The following is a 17,973-nucleotide window of genomic DNA, read 5'->3' as shown; positions in this document are numbered from 1 at the left end:
TGAAAGAATGTCCATCTGCAATAAAGGATTGGATGACTGTTTGGATACAATAGCGAGATAGAGGAAGCTCTCGGCCTGGATGTTTGCCCTCAAATCAGCCAGGTCAAAAAAGCGCCAATGGACAGAGTGAGCAATGGCCATCAATTCCCTCAGATGAAAGCACCATGATGCGCTGTAAAGCATCCGCCTTGTAAAATACAGCAATAGAAAACAAATTGCAACCATAAATAACATCTTTTACGTGAAGTGTGCTAACAAAAAAAAGAAGAAAAAGGCTTCTAGTTGGACGACCAATACATTTTCATTGCATTTTAAGGTTTGAATTTGATCAAATATTGGGACATCATTGAAACGTTCAAACCACCCAATGTCTTTGTCAATGATTTGGAGTCTTGTTTACCAGCCAATTTACCGAAAACCTTTTAGAAATCGGAACATTCGATCCAGTCACAAACTGCCCATTCAGCAGAGCAACAATGTGAAGATATACATATCTGCGCAGGCCCAAGAGTACGAAATTAAGCTAGCTGCGGAGGAGAATTCCGGTGAGCTAAGCGAGTTATGGATGAGATATGCGGTTAGCTAAGATAGCAGTTGATGAGAATTGCGGGTAGCCTAGCAGGCTCTTGCTGTTCCGTGTTGTTTGAAGCAGTTCTAGATGTGGGCAATTAATGTCAGATCCAGTCAAGCATCTGCATCAATTGTGCGATAACAAAAACCTTTGCAATATCCCCACACGCATTCAAATCTTGACACTGTATGGTGATAACATCTTATGCTACAAGCAAATGGAAATGTTTTCTCAAAAGTCAAAGCATTCGCACAGTCACGAGCAACATCATAACGCTTCAGATTTTAACCGCAATTTACTGCATTGTGAATATATACTGGCTGCATTTATTTGTTGATGTATTTTTTATGTCAAAACAAATCAACAAGCAGACATTTTTCCACCGGTGTCCTAGTAAAGCTAATTGAAAAGCTGTGGCGCTTACCAAACTGACAATGGATGTGCAAATAATCCTCATTGTGGAAATAATGACGGACATTTTATCCTCTTTCCACCGTGTGCGCCTTCAATTGTGCTGAAGAACAACATAGGTAAACCGGTCCCGCTTCAGACTTGCCACAGCTACGCTACACGCTACACGATAGTTTTGTTGCTTCAGACTTTCCACAAAAGTGACAGTGGAGGCTTGCCTGTTATTGATTTATTTTCAAGAAAATACTGAGTAAAACCAAAACTTGACATCGTTCAGTGCATCTTGTTCACGGCTCCGATGATTAAATCCAGCTTTTCCATATTTATTTTTAACTGAAGCCATAAACATGCCTGCCCTATTAAGTTTACTGGATCTGAACGACGGCCGCATTTGGAATAAATGTGAATTTTTACGAGGCTTAAAAGTGTAAAATATGGTTTGCATTTCAAGCGAAAGGCGCCCTCTTCCCATTGGCGCTGTCGTTGTCTCCAGTCAAACTCAATGAACAATCACATTCTTCTTGTGGTGGTCCACCTGTATCAAAAGGCTGGCGTATGCTCGAATAGCCAGCCATTATGGCCGCTCCAATGCCAGCTTGTCTTCCAAATGTGGGCAAAAAGCACTATTCAATCCTGGCAATAATGCCACCTTTATTCAGTGATTGACCTAATTAGACTGCGGCGGTGGCTGAGGCTGCTTTCATGACGTGATCACGTTCACAACAATACCGACGCCGCGTCTGATAGCAAAGAAAAGATAGTTTTTGAATTTTGGACACACAATACGATACGCCCCTGGGTCCGAAAGGTGTCACCGTGAACCGCAGCTCAGCGGAACAAATGCGCCGGGCGATTGCGCGACATACCACGCGAGAGCATTGTCTTCTTTGTGACGTGGACAAGGACACGTGTGGCTACCTTGACCCCTTCCTCCGCACTGGCCACTTGCTTTTCAAACCCACAGCTCCTTTTCAATCACGTCGCTACTTTTCTTTGCCAAGTCTAAATCCAGCCGGTAATTAGAATTATGGAAACAAGGACAAGCGAGAGCGCCTTCTATACGCTCTTTGTGAAGCCCGCAACGGACGACTCGCATTTGTAATAAATGTCAATCAGAACAGCAGATATGCAGCTGCGAGACCTTGCGCAGACCTCCAAACAAACACGCAAGCATGTGACAAGCTCACTTGACAAAAATCCCACTCTGCAATAAAAGCCCACAGCGCGTGAAAGAAAAACTTTGCTCGACGTGACCACTCGGTCCACTTCCATCTTTCTTTCGGTTCCTTCCTGTTTCGAAATCCCAACATCCAACTTTTCGCCACGCATCCTTTTTGGACGTTTTGACCAATTCCAATTGAAGATGGACTTTTCAATGGCTTGATTTGATGGATGGCCTCCTCATGCAGGCTTTTTTTGTGAAAAACGGGTTTGTTGGGTTGTCGGATGGCCAGATTGTGACATCACAGGAGGCCAATTGATCTCACCCCCACCCCCCCGTGTTTACACACGAGCATAGAAGGGCATAGCATGCCTTTCCGGCAGCTTCTGTATTTAGTTTTTCAACTTATTTCATTCCTTCCATCACTTTGCTGCTGTGAAATGTCAATTTCTCCACTGTGAGACAAATAAAGGTCATTCACTGCGCTTTTCTGGACCGAGATATCCGATGTTGTTCCCGGGATCTGTTGCAACCACTCGTCTAGTTTGGGGGTCACTGCCCGAGTGCTCCGACCACCACAGGCACGACTGTCACCTTTACCTTCCAGGCTCTCTCCAGCTCCTCTCTGAGCCCTTGCTATTTCTCCATTTTCTCATGTTTCCATCACTCGGGACCGCTACATCCACGACAACGGCTTTCCTTTGCCCTTTATCTATGACCACGATATCTGGTTGGTTGGCCATTACCATCTTGTCAGTCTGTATCTGGAAGTCCCACAGGATCTTTGCTCGGTCGTTCTCCATCACTTTGGGAGGTGTTTCCCATTTTGACCTTGGGGTTTCCAGTCCATACTCCGCACAGGTGTTTCGGTAGACTATGCCAGCCACCTGGTTATGGCGCTCCATGTAGGCTTTCCCTGCCAGCATCTTACACCCTGCAGGTATGTGTTGGATTGTCTCAGGTGCCTCTTTGCACAACCTACACCTTGGGTCTTGCCTGGTGTGGTATATCCCTGCCTCTATGGCTCTGGTGTTCAGGGCCTGCTCTTGAGCAGCCAGGATGAGTGCCTCTGTGCTGTCCTTGAGGCCAGCCCTCTCTAGCCACTGATGGGACTTCTTGAGATCAGCCACTTCTGTTATGGCTCGGCGGTACATCCCGTGTAGGGGCTTTTCCTCCCATGATTGTCCCTCTTCCAGCACCTCATTCATATTTTGTATGGGTGAAGTCTGCTTTTCTTGCTGCTTTCCTCGGCGGCAGTTTGACCACAACCACCAAGTGAGTGGCCAATGAGTGTCTTGTCAGCAGGCCACTTGCGCACACGTTGGCGCATGCAGACGGCGACGCTGCAGGGCCCCGCACGAGCCAAACGGCATAATTGGCCATCCCCGAAACAAAGCACACACTCCGTAATGACTCTGTACTGTGACCTGGCGCAGGGGACTAAACAAAGGGCATTTTCTCCCCGGATCAATCAAGACGGGCCGCACAAATGCGGCCGTCCGCCCTCTTGAGGTTTCCATTTATTTGGCCAAATTCCCGCTGGCCGTCACGTGTCTCCCGTGATGAGCGGCTGGATCATCTGCAAGCGTGGCGCTTCAATGTCAGGGCTTGCCGTTGACCCTCAATTGGATGGCGCATCAAAAAGAAAAAGGAAAAAACGGCCTCATTTTCCCTGCGTGCACACATGCACCCGCAAATCCAATTTTGCGCTTGTGCCTGACCGCCTCTTCATCTCCACAACGGAACGTGACAAATTCCTCCAGACGCTGCGACAGCATCAAAACAAGCACGGACGCGCTTGTGCTGATCCAGTTCTTGACAGGACTATCCTCAAAACTGCATCCCAGCCTCCCTCCGCCCCTCCTGCGATCTGACCTCTTCATCATGACATGCAGCCCTTTGCCCATCCCCTTCACCCCCCCACACACACACAAACATCACCGTCAGTGCAAGTCAGTGCGGATGTTTCTGGAAGTCCGGAGGCCACAAAATGAAATGTGTGTTCAAGTCGTGTGAAATCAGATTGGATCTTAATCAGGAGCCATTGTGCTTGCTTCGTAGGGGCTTGTTTATTTGATGATGGCTCTTCATTTTTCTTCTTGTTGTTGTTGTGTTCAGTGGAGCTGCACTGACTTCTAAAATGGATTTTCACCGCACCAATGAAAACACTTGTAGTTGTGTTCAGTTAAGTTGTGTTAAATGCCACCGTCTGAAAGAAAAGAATCTGTTGTCAATGAGATAACAGTTGTGTTTCTGGCCTCAACCATTTCGAAAACTCAACTCCAATGCTCCTTTTTCTCGACAGTTCACTTCAATGCCAGCAGATAGTTTGGGTGTCGAGTAGTTTATTGTCCCTCCAAGTGGAGTAGCTAATGAAGCAACACATATTGGAACACCAACCGTGGGGCAACACGGGCAGGCAGGTAATATGTTGGCATGCATTCTTTATCTTCTCCAAAGAAGAGCCCATCTCCAACCATTGTATGTTTGTATGCCGCTATTAAAGAGTGACCGCGTTGCAAAGATGAGCGCGACATGAGCAGCACCATTTCCATTGAATTGAAATCCAAAGTCTTATTTTAGGTTTGGAGGCACGGTGGACGAGTGGTTAGCACGTCCGCCTCACAGTACGGAGGTCCGGGTTGATTCCGGCTCCAGCCTTTTGATGTGGAGTTTGCATGTTCTTCCCGTGCCTTCGTGGCTTTTCCCCGCGTATCCTCCTAAATTCCAAAAACATGCAAAGTAGGCTCGTCCTCTAAGTTGTCCCAAGGTGCTTTTCCTTGAAATATCCCCATCACGGTCAAATAAATTTTGTGGGTTGAACCGAAGGGCACTAAACACCAAAAACAGCAAAAACGGCATCCGCGCATGTTGAGAAGACTTTATTTGCGTCGATAGGAACACCTCATGCCATGCGGTCATCCCGAGCCACCCCTCGTCGAAACTTGGCCACCCGCTGTCAATTTTCATCCTTCTCACCGCTGAATGCGGTCTGGCCGTAGAACCGCAAGCAGACAAAATGACACACACACGCTTACACACGCACACGCAAAAAAGAAATTATTGATTTGGTGTCAGCGTCAATTAGAGGGACGAAAGCACAGCGAGAGGTCCAGACTGAAAAGGGCTAAAAGAGAGAGTGAGAGAGAGAGAGAGCCCTTGCTACAAAGCTAATGGAAAAGGAACAGCGCACAAAAGAGGACAAAATGGCATTTGAGCACGTCTGCCCACTTTGCTTCTTTTTGCTATCACTCTGGTGACTTTTTTTTAGCAGTTGAAAACAAGTTGAATTTGTCGCCATATCAACAGGGTGATGTCGGAATGTACACGTACATCCACGCTGGTCTTTTTTGCTTGCCCGGCTGGATTGCCACGTGTGAGCTGTCACGGGCGCTCGCCGCCAGCCAAAGCCTTTCATGCATGCGGGAGGCAAAAGGTCCACCTGAGCCAAATTTCAAGTGACAGATATTGAGGAAGGAAGGAAGGCGTCGTATTGATCCCTTGGTCTACGGTCGCTAGCAAAGAGAAAGGTGGAGGGGGCTACGGATGAGTAAATAACCTGCGATGAAGAGACTCGACATGTGGACGGACGCACTCGCTAAAGACTGAAAGGACGCATCCCAATCAAAAGATGTTCAAAGCAAGCCCTCAAAGTGAAAATAATCACTCCTATTGGCCCTTAAATGACCACGCTCAATTGTATAGGACATCGACTTGGGCCCTCCCGCCCCCATTGAAAAATGGCGAGATCCAGTCCACCGTTTGCCATCTGACTTCAGAGTGAAATGACAAGTGGAGCGAGGGGAGAGAGCGCTGGGTGAGGATATTGTTATTTTTTTCCCGCATGGGGGTGCTGGAGTTGGGGGGGGGGGGGGGCATGATGTGTCACACGTTGCAATTACACACACGCGCGCACGCCCAGTAAGACAAACACACACGCCGTGTGTCACTACGCATTAGCGCCTCCTTTCTGCGGGCGCCGCGTCCGGACAATGACCGAGCGGGCGGGAGCTGCGCCGTAATGAGAGCGAGCAGGGGCCTTTGCTCGCACGTATCCCGCACGCACGCACGCACGGACGTGACTCCCCCCGCCCCATCCCGCAAACACAGAGGGCAGCGGGCTCCGCTCGGTGCCTTCACCTCTCAATTACCCAGCAGGCTTTTAGCGGCACTCCGCTCCACTCCGGCAAATTAGCCAGGTCCCCGTCTCACTTAGAGACCTGCCACCGGCTGTGTGTTGGAGTGTGTCCGTGGTGGCTGCTTGACACAGAGTGCGTGTGTGTTTGTGCGCATTTCTGTTTGTGTGCGTGCGGTGCTAAAGTCAGCGGCTGAGAAACGGTGGCTGGAGCCCATCAGGGGGACGTGAAAAGCCAATCAAAGTGTTGGAACGCCATCGCCGCGACGCTAATACCAAGGGTGTCAAAGTCATTTTCAGGTTTCCCGACAAAACGTCTGCCTTGCTCCAAAGCGGCTTCCTTACAACAAAAAGTGAGTCGGAATCGGTGTCTTGACGCTGTGCCTGTCCGACCAGTTTGAAAGGAGAACGGGCCAATACGCTTGAGTGGAAGGCGCTGGCGAGTGCCAGCCATTTGCCTTGAAAGTCGGCAACTATGCTATCCGGCACCGCATAACTGCTTGAACTTTGACCTGGAAGAGCAATGATCCAATGGATCCTTTTGGCCGGCTTATTTCCTGGCCGACTTGAGATGCGCGGCGTGCCAACGTACGTCCGCCGCATTGTCCACACGTGCGCCACGTCGCACGGGAGCGATCACGAAAGCGCCACCTCCGCCCGACGGAGGGGCCGGACGGAGGGGCGGAAAGATCAAAGCGGGGGTCTGCGCTCAGCGGGGGGTGGGGGGGATGCTCTGCCCTGAGATGAAAGGCGACACCTTGCAAAGTTGAAAGACTTCCTGCCATTAGCTGGGACCCTGACAATGCAAAAGACGGAGACGCCTCCACCTGGCCCGCATTACAGCCACGCGACGGAAGGCCCTTGAACTGTCCTGAAAGCGGCAAAGGCGCACCTGACGGAGACGCCGCCCCCTCCCCGAAAGCGCCATCTGAGCGCCTCTGCGGGCAGTCGTCGCGCGGAGGAAGCTCCCCGCCGGCTAACGAGGCAGGATCAAACCACAAGAGGACGGCGCTTCCCCTCTTCGCGGCGCTTGTTAAACACTGACAATAGGACGAGGAAATCAATTATTTAGTCACACTTCCACTTCAAGTGTAGCTGGGAGGAAGAGAAAAAATATAGAGCTCGCCATTGCCATTGAACTCGCCGCTCTTGTATCTTGTTCTGTTGTGCCGTCTTCGATGTTAAACGCTGGGAATAATTTGCTTCTTTGCTGTCGCCGGGGCTATTGGTCCTCGCCTGGGAGACAAAGCCAAGCGGGAAGTGTGCACACTTGCACAGGTGGCGCTCAGCCACCTCAGGTGTCCTTAAGGTGAAGTCTGGCAAATGTCAGAGGACGGATTCGACTCTTGGACTTGACTAATTAAGACCAAGAAAAGAGAACAGAAAAGTCATTTCCCCCCGTCAAACAAGTCGTGGATCACCCCAACGTCTACTGCGGCGCCTTATCATGTGGTGGCCCTGACATTTGGAAAACTTGTCGTTCATTGAAGTCTGGTCCATCGATCGAAAGGTAGATAGATATGCGTGTATGCCTGTGTGTCAGATTGCCCTAAAGTTGAAGGCACAATGTGCCATCTGTCTTGGGGGAGGGGGGGGATGAAAACAGAATGAAAGATTGCTGATTTGAAAGTAGATGAAGTCCAACGTCCTCATGAATCAGGCCGTTGGACTTCATCTCCCATCATGCCTTGCTTGGCCCAATTTCAATGTTTCTTTTCTTCTTCTTTTTTACTTGCGCTGAGAGCTGCTACTTTGTGGCGTTGGTGCATGCGTGCGTGCGGGTGAAGCAACTTGTGAGCTCATTTGAAAGTGCCCTTGGTGAAGTGGGCGCCGTCATTATTTCACCCTCGCTCGTTCCCCAATTAGCCTTTTTTTTTTTTTTTTGCTTCTCGCCCTCATCAAGATTCGTCCTGGCGCTCCATCGCCTCGTCCGGTCTTCCTGCTCCTCCTCATTGTCTGCTTATCATTCGCTTTCATAATGAGAAGCTCTGAAACAAGTGTTGGGATCGGAAGTGGTCGGGGGTCACCTTGATAATGACGACGGGTCTCGCCTGGGCGCACCCCGATCCTCGCTGAATATCAATGTGAGGGCGGCCTTTTTTCCCCCCAATTTCTTGTATCAATCCTCAGGGGCTGGCATAGGGCAACACTTTGTGTGGACCCCGGACAATCCATCCCTACCGGGGGGGGCAGTAAGTTGGGTTTCCGGGAAGGGTTGTGTGCGTGCGTGCGTGTGTGTGTGTGTGTGTGTGTGTAGTATGGTGCGGGGAGGAGGGCTAGATGAAAGCGCCTTCATTAGCCGAGCCCAAAGACTCCTATATTTCTCACAGGGCATAAAAGGCCATTGTAAAAAAACACCCTCTGTTCCCTTTCAAACATAAAACGTGTCAGACGGCACACAAAAGGATTCCAGTCGTCACAGAGAGCAACGATCATTATTGAACAAGCCGGCGAGGAACGGAGGGACAGGGTGCGGGGGCTAAGAAAGGAGATCGCCATGAGGGGCCACGTCCGTCCGTCCGTCCGTCCGTCCCAGCTTTTTTCAAAAGCCTCATTTTATCTTTGTTTTTGTATTTCCGCTTTTCACATTTTCTATCGGTGCACGCGTGAGCCGCAGTTGACTTGTCAACATCAGTCACTCTTCCGAGATACATTTATCAAACCGCCAAATTTGACAACGCCAGGATGAGCCGTCTGTTACCTCGGAGTGAAACGAGTCAAGTCCTCCTATGACGTCCCAGGGTTTGTTTGCCTGCTTTCAAAATAGATCCAAACAAAACACCTGACAAAAAAACACTGATCTGCTTAAAAACCGTACAAGCGCTCAGAAAACCCTTGCAAGTCGTCCCCCATGTGTTTTGTACTCCGAAATGGGACAACCATGACGCTGGACGTCATCTCCTATGAATTGGAAATGATCTAACCAATCCCGTTCCCACGTTGATAACCAGGAAGTGTCTGACTCATGACTTTGCTTTGACTTGTGCACTGCAATGAACGCCCCCCTTACTTGTTATTGGAACTGATTTTGTTCTTACTTCGGACTGGCTAAAATTGCAATGGTTTTGATAGCCTTGCTAGCATGCTAGCTTCAAAGTGGACAAAATAATTCCTAGCAAAAGTTGGACATATCCTGGATGTGCCAATGAAATGCATTTTCAGGGTTTCTGCGTCAAGGCAAGGAGTTTCTGTCTGACTTCCAGCGTGTGGAAAACCTGAGTTAACTGAAAGCTCCTCTCCAGAGTCCTTGAGAAGATAACGACTGTGCACTGTGTCTTTTTTGTCAACCTCACAGGCCCCGCGCGCTTTGTGGCAACTTGGAGCAAACAAAGCCCCCGACGATGCGACACGAGGCGACGCGACGCCCGCTGCGGTGAATGTTCGCCTGCGTCTGACCGGCTACGGACCTCAATTACAGGTAGGTTGCCGCAGTCAAAGGTGTCTCCATTTCACGGCAAGCAAAGGGGCATTGTTCAGCTAGCAAAGCGCCGCGCTCGTATGGGAGGCCGTCCATTATGAAACATGAAAAAAACAAGACAGCCTGGTATCGCCGTCCAGACTCCCCCACAAAAAACAGGCAGTTGATTGAGACCGATGCCCGCTGTACGACAGACAACGCGCTATCCCTCACAATGGCTTTTTAGAAAGGGAGATACAAAAGGCGACAACTCCCGATTCAAACTATTCTACAGCCTACAATTTGTTTCAGATTTTAAAGGCAAAAATGTCGACAGCCTTGACCGAAAGTGATTTGCTGCAAAATATTCGAGCAGAGTGGAAATGCATCAAGATGAGATGATAAAGGCAGCGACAGAAGACATGATAGCAGACAGAGATTTTAATTGTTTAAACGGCAGATGTCAAGGTTTATTTTTACCATCTGGGCTCCAAATAGGAGGTTTTTTTCTGAACGGTCCGAGAACTTCTGTGCTTGAAGGACAACGCGGAGAAGTGGGGGCTGGCGTCATGACAACCGCTTACTTGTCCTGTTGATGGATCAAGTTGTCCACCGCGGCTTAAAAGAGGCGTGACGTTGTTAAGCCGGCGTGAGCGAGCGCCGTGATTCGTTCTCAGAGTAGAACAGGACTTGATGCGTTTGACATGAAGGAGGCGGAAGGAAGTGGTTGTGGGTTGACTGTCTGGCAAGACGTGTTTGAAAGCCGCCGTTGACCTGCATGCTTGTTGTTTGACAGAAGGATTACTTGGGCCGCTCAACAGGACGGGGGGGGGGGGGGGGGGGGGGGGGGGGGCAAGTGTGGTGGACACAAGTCAAGGAGAGCAAACTCTCTCACGTGTCCATTTTTGACCAACAGCTGCAATCTGGGGACAAACACGCGTTGACAAGTCAAGAACTTTCTCATCATGTACAAGCAGAGCTTTGGAGGAGATTTGAAAGATTCACTCTGTTGCAAAATGTCCGTCCTACCAGACAGCCGATCAAAAGCACGGCAGGCGTCCGATTTCGATCAAAGGGGACGGCGAGAACAATGGGCGCATTTAGCGAGGGCGCGACAAGGTGTGACCGAGATCTTGTTGTCCTTCTGCACTTTGATCTTGAAATGACCGGCTCCATCTTCAACCTTCCGGCCTTCATTCGAGCACTGCAGCAAATTTAGGCTGCGTGAGGCTGTGAAGAGCGAGAAAGCCAATTGTAGAAAGAAAGAAAAAAACTTGCGCCATTTCTACTTGAATATCGTTCTTGTCTTTTAACACGTAAAAAGGTCCTCATCCCAAGAAAAGAATACAGGGCGGCTTTGCCAGCACAAGTCTTCGCCCGGAGCAATTGATGATGACGCCACTTTGGCGTCTTTCAACATGAGATTGTTGCGCTTTGTTTGTCCTGAGGCCGTCGGACGATGGCACGGACATGTGACGGCAAAAAGATGCTCTTTCATATGTCATACGACAGGCTTGACCAAAACAAATTGCCCCGCGGTTGTTTTTTAGCCTTACATTCTGCCACGTTGGACAAGGCCTTGTTTGTTGTTCGCCGTTTATGTAACAGCCTGACAAAATCGACTTCGGTCATGGCAAGTGAAAGAATGCGCACTTTATTATTTGGCTGACAACTTTTTTGTTTGCAGGGCTAACATTCCTCAACATGCCCAAATGAGCTGGCTATTTTTTTTTTTTTTTTTTTTTTACTTCAAGTGTGAGCATTACTGACTTTTTTCTTTCATCGCGCCGTATCGTTCGCCATCTCCTTCTACTTATGAAGTTGTGATTACTTTGTACGTGTGGATTGTTGATACGGTATTTTCAGATGCACCAAGCTACACGTTATTCTCATTAAATTGCGCTTTACTACACTGGAGATATCCACCGGAGAAACAAAGCAAGCGAGGCTACGACAAAATGGGGAAAAAAGTGGCTAAGCTACATCACTTGGGAATTATTTCAGAGGAGTGTGCAAAAAAGAAAGAAATGCCAGCGTAGGCCTGAGAAGACACCAAAGTGGCGGAAGAGCGAGCGCAAGGTTGAAGAAAGCTTTCCATTGATTTGGCTTGGGCGCCACACTTGCAACTTTTTGGAAAAGCACTTGTGCGCGCGGGCGGGGAGGTTCGTTGTCATCATCAGCGAGCATCCGCCTGGCACGCGTTGCCGGCGAGCCAGCCGACAACGCGTGACGGAAAAAAAACAACAGCCCCCCCTCCCCCCTCCTGGTTGTTTTTCTCTGGCGGGCTCCATCTGCGCCTGCCGTCGTCATCAGCATCGTTCTCACATTTCCGCTTTGTCGCGCCCCTTCCAAAAAGTCTCCCTTTTCCATCTTCTTCTTCTTCTTCTTCTTCTTGGTGGTGCCCTCCCACTCGCGTTCCCACTCGTGCGGTGGAGGACATGTGCTCCGGGGCGAGGTAGCAGAGTGACAGAAGGGTCCGGCCCTTTGGTGTCGCCACTTCCTTATCTCACTTATGTGGAGGCTGTCATGCGCGTGCATGCGAGCAGGCCGCTGTTCTCGAGGGCAAAGTGAGGTGCGAGAGGATGATGCACTTGATATACTGTGAAGAAAGGAGGAAGAAGTGTCTGCGAGAGACAGAAAGGAGGGGGGGAGGGGGGGGGCACGGGCCATTGGCGAGCAGTTTTGTGCTGACGACGCCTCCTGCTGGACGCTTGAAGGGGGCGTCGATGTCATTTGATCAGGCCCAGGTGCCCCCTTTCCAGCCCGGAAGCCAAAGGCGGCGGCCCTTTGGCGCAGACACGGCGCAGCCGTTGCGTGGAACGGCGAGGCCCGGCCGGGGTCGCCATTAAAAACAGCGTGATGGCACGTGGGCTGTTTTCACCTTGCTTCTTGGCTCCCTTGGCGGCCTTGTTGAAATGAATCCGCCGCTCCTCCGCAAGCCTCTGCGACCTTCTGGCTCCTCGGTTACTTTGCACTGGATTTGAGGCCTGCGCCGCCCTCTGCCTCCCGCCGGATCGCTTCTTCTTTGATGAACCTCAACCTGAGAAGAAATGCCATTTTTGCTTGTAGTCTGACATCGTCACCCATTCTCCAGTCTGCAATTATAAGGCAAGTGTACTTTCAAGCTTTTTTGGGAGGGTGGGGGGGGGTGTCTTTGCTTGTCCTTGAAGAAGAAAGTGCCACATCCCTCACTTGCAAGTAAACACGTTGCTGAAATTGCGGCGTGACAGCAATGCGCACCCCCAGCAAAAGCCGAGCGACCTCCTGTTTTGAGTGCGGAGCGCCTTTGCCATGACAACAGGCAACACACAAAGTGATGCAAACGCACGCAAATGCTTGCCACGTGCCACGTCACCTGAGCTTCATTGGAGGCAACAAAAAAAAAAGATCTTTCCAGTTTTAAAAAATCTCCTGTGACCGTAAAGTGTCCTTGAGAGTTTAGAAAGACGCTTATAAATGAAATGTGTTATTATGATGATGATTATGATGATGATGATGATTATTATTGATTCGTTTGTTGCGCGCTGTGGATGAAATCTGTGAAATGCGTTTGACGCCCTTGTTTTGGCCCATCTCTTGTCACCTTGGTGTCCACTTAGAAATCAGCTTTCAATCTGGCTGGAGGTCTTGGCCAAGGCCGTGCCGGCTCGGTACCAGGAGGGCGGGGCTGAGGATGCCCATCAAAGTCGCATCCGCAGCGGACCTCGTGAAGGCTTTAAAAGGTACGGCGGCACCTCGCTTGAGCCTCGCCTCGCTATCCTCCCTCCGCCGGTCTCTCCGGTGCTCGCTTCCTCTGCCCGCCTGCCCGCCTGTCTCTCTCTCTCTGCTGCTGTCTGTCTATCTGACAAGGGGGCCAAAAGATGTAAACAAAGCCCGCGGCTAATTAAATAGATGAGCAATATTAACATAACCTGAAAGCCCCAGCCAGCCAGTCGTAGCCAGCGCGCACACGCCTCCCTCCAAATAGCCCTCGTCCGCATCCCTCCTTCCATTTTCACCCCCGCCATCTTGTTGTGATCGGAGCACTGAGCGCCAATTGTGGCCAGTGTAATTACCATTAGGACAGAAAAGCCCAGTACGTCTTTGATATGCTAATGGCGCTCAAATGTACACCCTGAAATACGCCCCCCCCCCCCCCCCCCTCCTCCTCCGCCACCGATCCGCACGCACTCTTCACACATTCAATCAAGTCCTCCCGTATGCTGCCCCCCACGCTTGGAAACACCTCCAAATCATGTCATCCATTAATATCGAGCAGGGCCACATGGCGTGTTGCTTCAGGCAAGTGGCGAAAGCAAGGTACACAAGGTACACAAGGTACACAAGGTACACCGTCTCTCTCAGTTGGAAAGCAGAAGAGGATTTGAAAAAGGGATGAGAGCCAGCTGTCCATGGGAGGGCAGACCGGAGCCCCTTTCGCACTGTCGCTAGCTCCTTAGCGGATTTTGCGGACTATAATTCACAGTTTAGTTGTTGTTTTTTTTCCTAGTTGAGCTTCCACTCGGGAACAACTTATGCGCAAAGTCATTTCACGTTATTTTCATATGAAACGGCAAGAGGGCGCTCTAGGCCCATGTTGACGATAAATCTGCCGTCAGCGACGTCGACGAGGAAGCGGTTCATTTTCTCCCTGTGGAATTGGAAATGTGTTTTAAAGTGACCCTGAGAGTGAACATTTGCTGATTTGGACTAACACTGAGGCTTGGCACAGCTTATTTTGTCTCTCTAGCCAAATATGTAGTTCTTTATGTTCCGTACGAGGCACGTTCTCAGTTTGTTGGCGATGGCTCATGTAAAGGATATCGTTAGCGTACTTGTCTTTAGCCTGATCTCCATTTTATTGGCGATGACATGTCTGTCTTTGCTCTTGGAGTTTTTCCCGCCAAAATGCGAATCAGAACCAAAATGCGCCTTATCCTCCCGTGGGACTTTCAATGTCCTTTTTTGGGATCCCGCCAACGACCAATTTCGCGGCGGACACAATGTCTGAGACACACTGTGTCATGGACAGTTTTTTGAGGGGGTCTGGCCACTATGTTGGTCATGATCCCAAAAATAAAAATAAAATGTTGGCGTGGCAACAGGAAAACATTGCCAACAGTGGAGGGGGAGGGGGGTTGGATTGGACAGGAAAAATGACCCAATTAAAGTTGAGAAAGGAGAGTGTGCACACGGCATGTTGTCAAAAGCACTAACGATGACACGGATGCAGCCACTTCATCTCAAGTGGGCTTCAGGTTTGCCCCCTGCTGGCCACACTCTGACTGGACCTCTCATTCATTTTCAAAATATTACAAACAATAATCATCATTTTCAAATTGGTGTGCAATTTGGAACATGTCTTCATTATTTGCACATTGATATTTTCACTTCATTCGGGTTTTTTTTAGATATTTTTAAGCCTCTCTTGTAAGCTTTCTCTTGTAATTTGGGAGGGGGAAACTCCATCAGTGAAGTTTGCCATACCTGATATATGATATCAATCATGGCATGACGTATTGATTATGATTCCTCATAATCACATGACTGAATTACTTTTTTTCCCATACACAATGTAAAAATTGACGATCCCAGGATGGCTTCTTAGCTAAAATGAAAGTGTGCCACCCTCCACCTATCTCTTGTTTTGCAATTTTGAAGGCGTTCTGGAGGAAAGCCGTCCTGTCGGAGGATGTGGGCCGCGACCTTTTTTTGAGAGATGGAGCCAACGTTCTTCCCTCCCAATTGGTGAAGCGAGCGCAACCACTGGCCTCCAACATACGTATACATGGAAATTAATGATGCTTTCCTCGCCAAGCTGGAGGGAAAATAGGTCAAAGACGCTGGCAGCTAAGCACGTTAGCTTCAGCCTGAATACTTGACAAATCTATGTTCCATTGTCTATCGCGGATTGGCACCAATACACCCCAACAGCGTAGGCTAATTAAGAAGCAAAAACTGACTTTGACACCCTTGCTCGGTTGTATTTGATTGCGTCCGGAGGAGAACCGGCCAATGGATGCGTCACGCAACCCACCACCTTATTTTTGGAAAAACGCCATTGGTTGAAGGTGCGCCTTCAACTTCAAAGCACCTTCCAGTAAGAAGACCTCAACTAATAGGAAGTAAACTGATCATCAAATTTAGCAAATCAAAAGCAACATGAAATCAAGACGAACTCGACTGAAATCAATGAAGAAATGACTGCTTGTAAAAGTCATTTTTGGAACAATGGTGGGCTTGGTGGGGGTGGTGAAGGTAAGCAAAGCTCCTTCTTCCTCATCCCGCCGGCTGGGGACACCGAGCCAAAGCGGGAGAGCAGAGGGAGCCCTGGCCCATCATCGGGGAGCCCAGATGGGCCCAGAACACGCACACACACACACACACATACACACACTCAGTCACTCACATGTCATATGTTATCCCATCTGCACTGTCATCAAGCTGCTTGTGACCCCAGGGCCTCGCAGAACATACACACACACACACACAGTATGTAGGCACAGCACACACCACGATGGCAAAACGGTGCCGTATGCACAAAACACACACACACACACACACACACACACGCACAGTAGAGGTGTTCCCGATGTGTAAGTTGAGGTGAGGAATGGAGCCATGTCTCTTATTGGCACGAGTGGCCTCCCGCTCACACTTGAATGTGACTCTTTTCTTTTCTGATGAAGAAGAACGTCAGTGTGGCAGTAAATAGCGCTGCGTGATTTGGATTAGTATTAGTCAGATGATGTTCATCACATTTTGTAAGGTTTTGCTGAGTGTAAATGGATTCATCAAAGATACGTAAGGCCTGAAAGGTCTTCTTTCAAGCTGCGGTCGGCTGCTCTTCAACAATTTGCTGCGCGTTTACCATCAGATTTATTGAAAAACACATTTTGAACCAGGAGCTATTGAAAGAGTCATTCATGTCATTTCTTGAGCTTTCTTTTTTTGGACTATTTATTTCTATTTGACAGAATCATCCTTGCTCCTCTTCAACGTTTGCCAATCCATGATGTGGACTTCACAACAACCTGAAAATGGCTGAAGTCGCTCCACGGTGACCAGTTGAAGTCTTTGGTCCGACGAAACATCACACAAAGAAACGTACAGGTACACGTTACATTTTTTTTCTTTCATCAGAAAGTCAGGTTAGCCTACTGCTAGCAAACAATGCAAAAATGCACGGGCTCATAAACAAGCTGAATGAACAAATGCGTGTAGATAGATGAGGAAACTCGTGACAGGCATCCATTCTTCATCAACCGCTTGTCACATTGTCTCTGAATGAGAAGCAGCATGTGCTCAATGTCAGTCTATCGGTTTGGTAGGCTATTGCTTCCAGGTGGGAAAGAGTGAAGGGAATGCGCATTGTTGGGTGCACGCTGTGTCTTTCCGCGCTCTTTTAACAGGCCATAAATAGAATTGTAACAAGACAAGAACCCTTTTGTCCCACAAAATGGCCCCAGTCATCTCTCCCCCACTTATCCGGGATACGTCAGCTAAATTGGAAGTGAAGAGTCAAATAGGAAATGTCACATTTGCTTGATGTCCCTTTCGTCTCCGCTTCCATTTGGTTGTTTTATTGTATTTTATTTAGCTAGCTCTTGAGCCATCGAGCTATTTAGCTATCTGCTTCTGTCTGTCTGTCTGTCTAGCTAGCTCGCTCGGTCAATGTCTATCAGTCTGTCTGTCTGTCTATCTATCTAGCTAGCTCGCTGGCTATCAGTCTAGCTTGTTAGGTCAATATCCATCCATCCATCCATCCATCCATCCAGATACAGTACATAGATAGATCTTGCTATCAATGTAGACCGAGATGCATCAATATTCATATCATTGTATTGATCTCTCTCTAACCCTCTATCTGTCTGTCTCTCTCTCGCTCTCTTCATTTCAGAATTTTTCACGCTTAAAACTGTCCATCAATTTCGTCTGGTCACATCTGCCGAATGATCTTAGCCGCACATGTCACGGTGGACCAATGCGATTGTGCAAGATTGCTCGCTCATGCCGAGTATTTGTCAGCCATTTGCAATTTGAGGGCCACAGGTGGGCTGCGCGAGTCAAATATGGGAGGAAGTGTGTGTGGAGTGATCACGGAGGATATCCTGTGTAGGTGAGCAAATACATGCTAAGCACGGTCAGTTGCATTTTCCGAGAGAGCCGAGGGAAGGAGTGCCGTCAATGCCTCCGACACTGCAAAGCGATGAATGCCTGCCCTCGCCGAGCTCCGAGCGGCGCAGTTGTTCCCAACTTGGTTAATGACATAACACGCCGTCTCGCGGGTGTTATGATGGCGGCGGTGCATCGCCAGC

The 17,973-nt window shown here is 49.1% G+C and overlaps 1 long non-coding RNA gene across 1 annotated transcript in view; it reads left to right on the top strand.

Moving 5' to 3' along the window:
* The window catches only part of LOC148881429 (uncharacterized), a 150,683-nt gene that overhangs the window by 112,364 nt on the left and 20,346 nt on the right, over window positions 1-17,973 (top strand). Inside the window, exons 7-10 of the long non-coding RNA XR_016113680.1 lie at window positions 9,575-9,697; window positions 12,746-12,784; window positions 13,276-13,398; window positions 16,633-16,768. This is a non-coding gene — a long non-coding RNA (uncharacterized LOC148881429). The remainder of the gene's footprint in view (window positions 1-9,574; window positions 9,698-12,745; window positions 12,785-13,275; window positions 13,399-16,632; window positions 16,769-17,973) is intronic.

The sequence above is a fragment of the Hippocampus bargibanti genome, linkage group LG22 (genome assembly GCF_051943395.1).
Source record: "Hippocampus bargibanti isolate YZ-2025 linkage group LG22, ASM5194339v1, whole genome shotgun sequence".
NCBI lineage: Eukaryota > Metazoa > Chordata > Actinopteri > Syngnathiformes > Syngnathidae > Hippocampus > Hippocampus bargibanti.
Note: the sequence above shows the minus strand (reverse complement) of the source record. Positions and strands in the feature narration are given on the sequence as shown.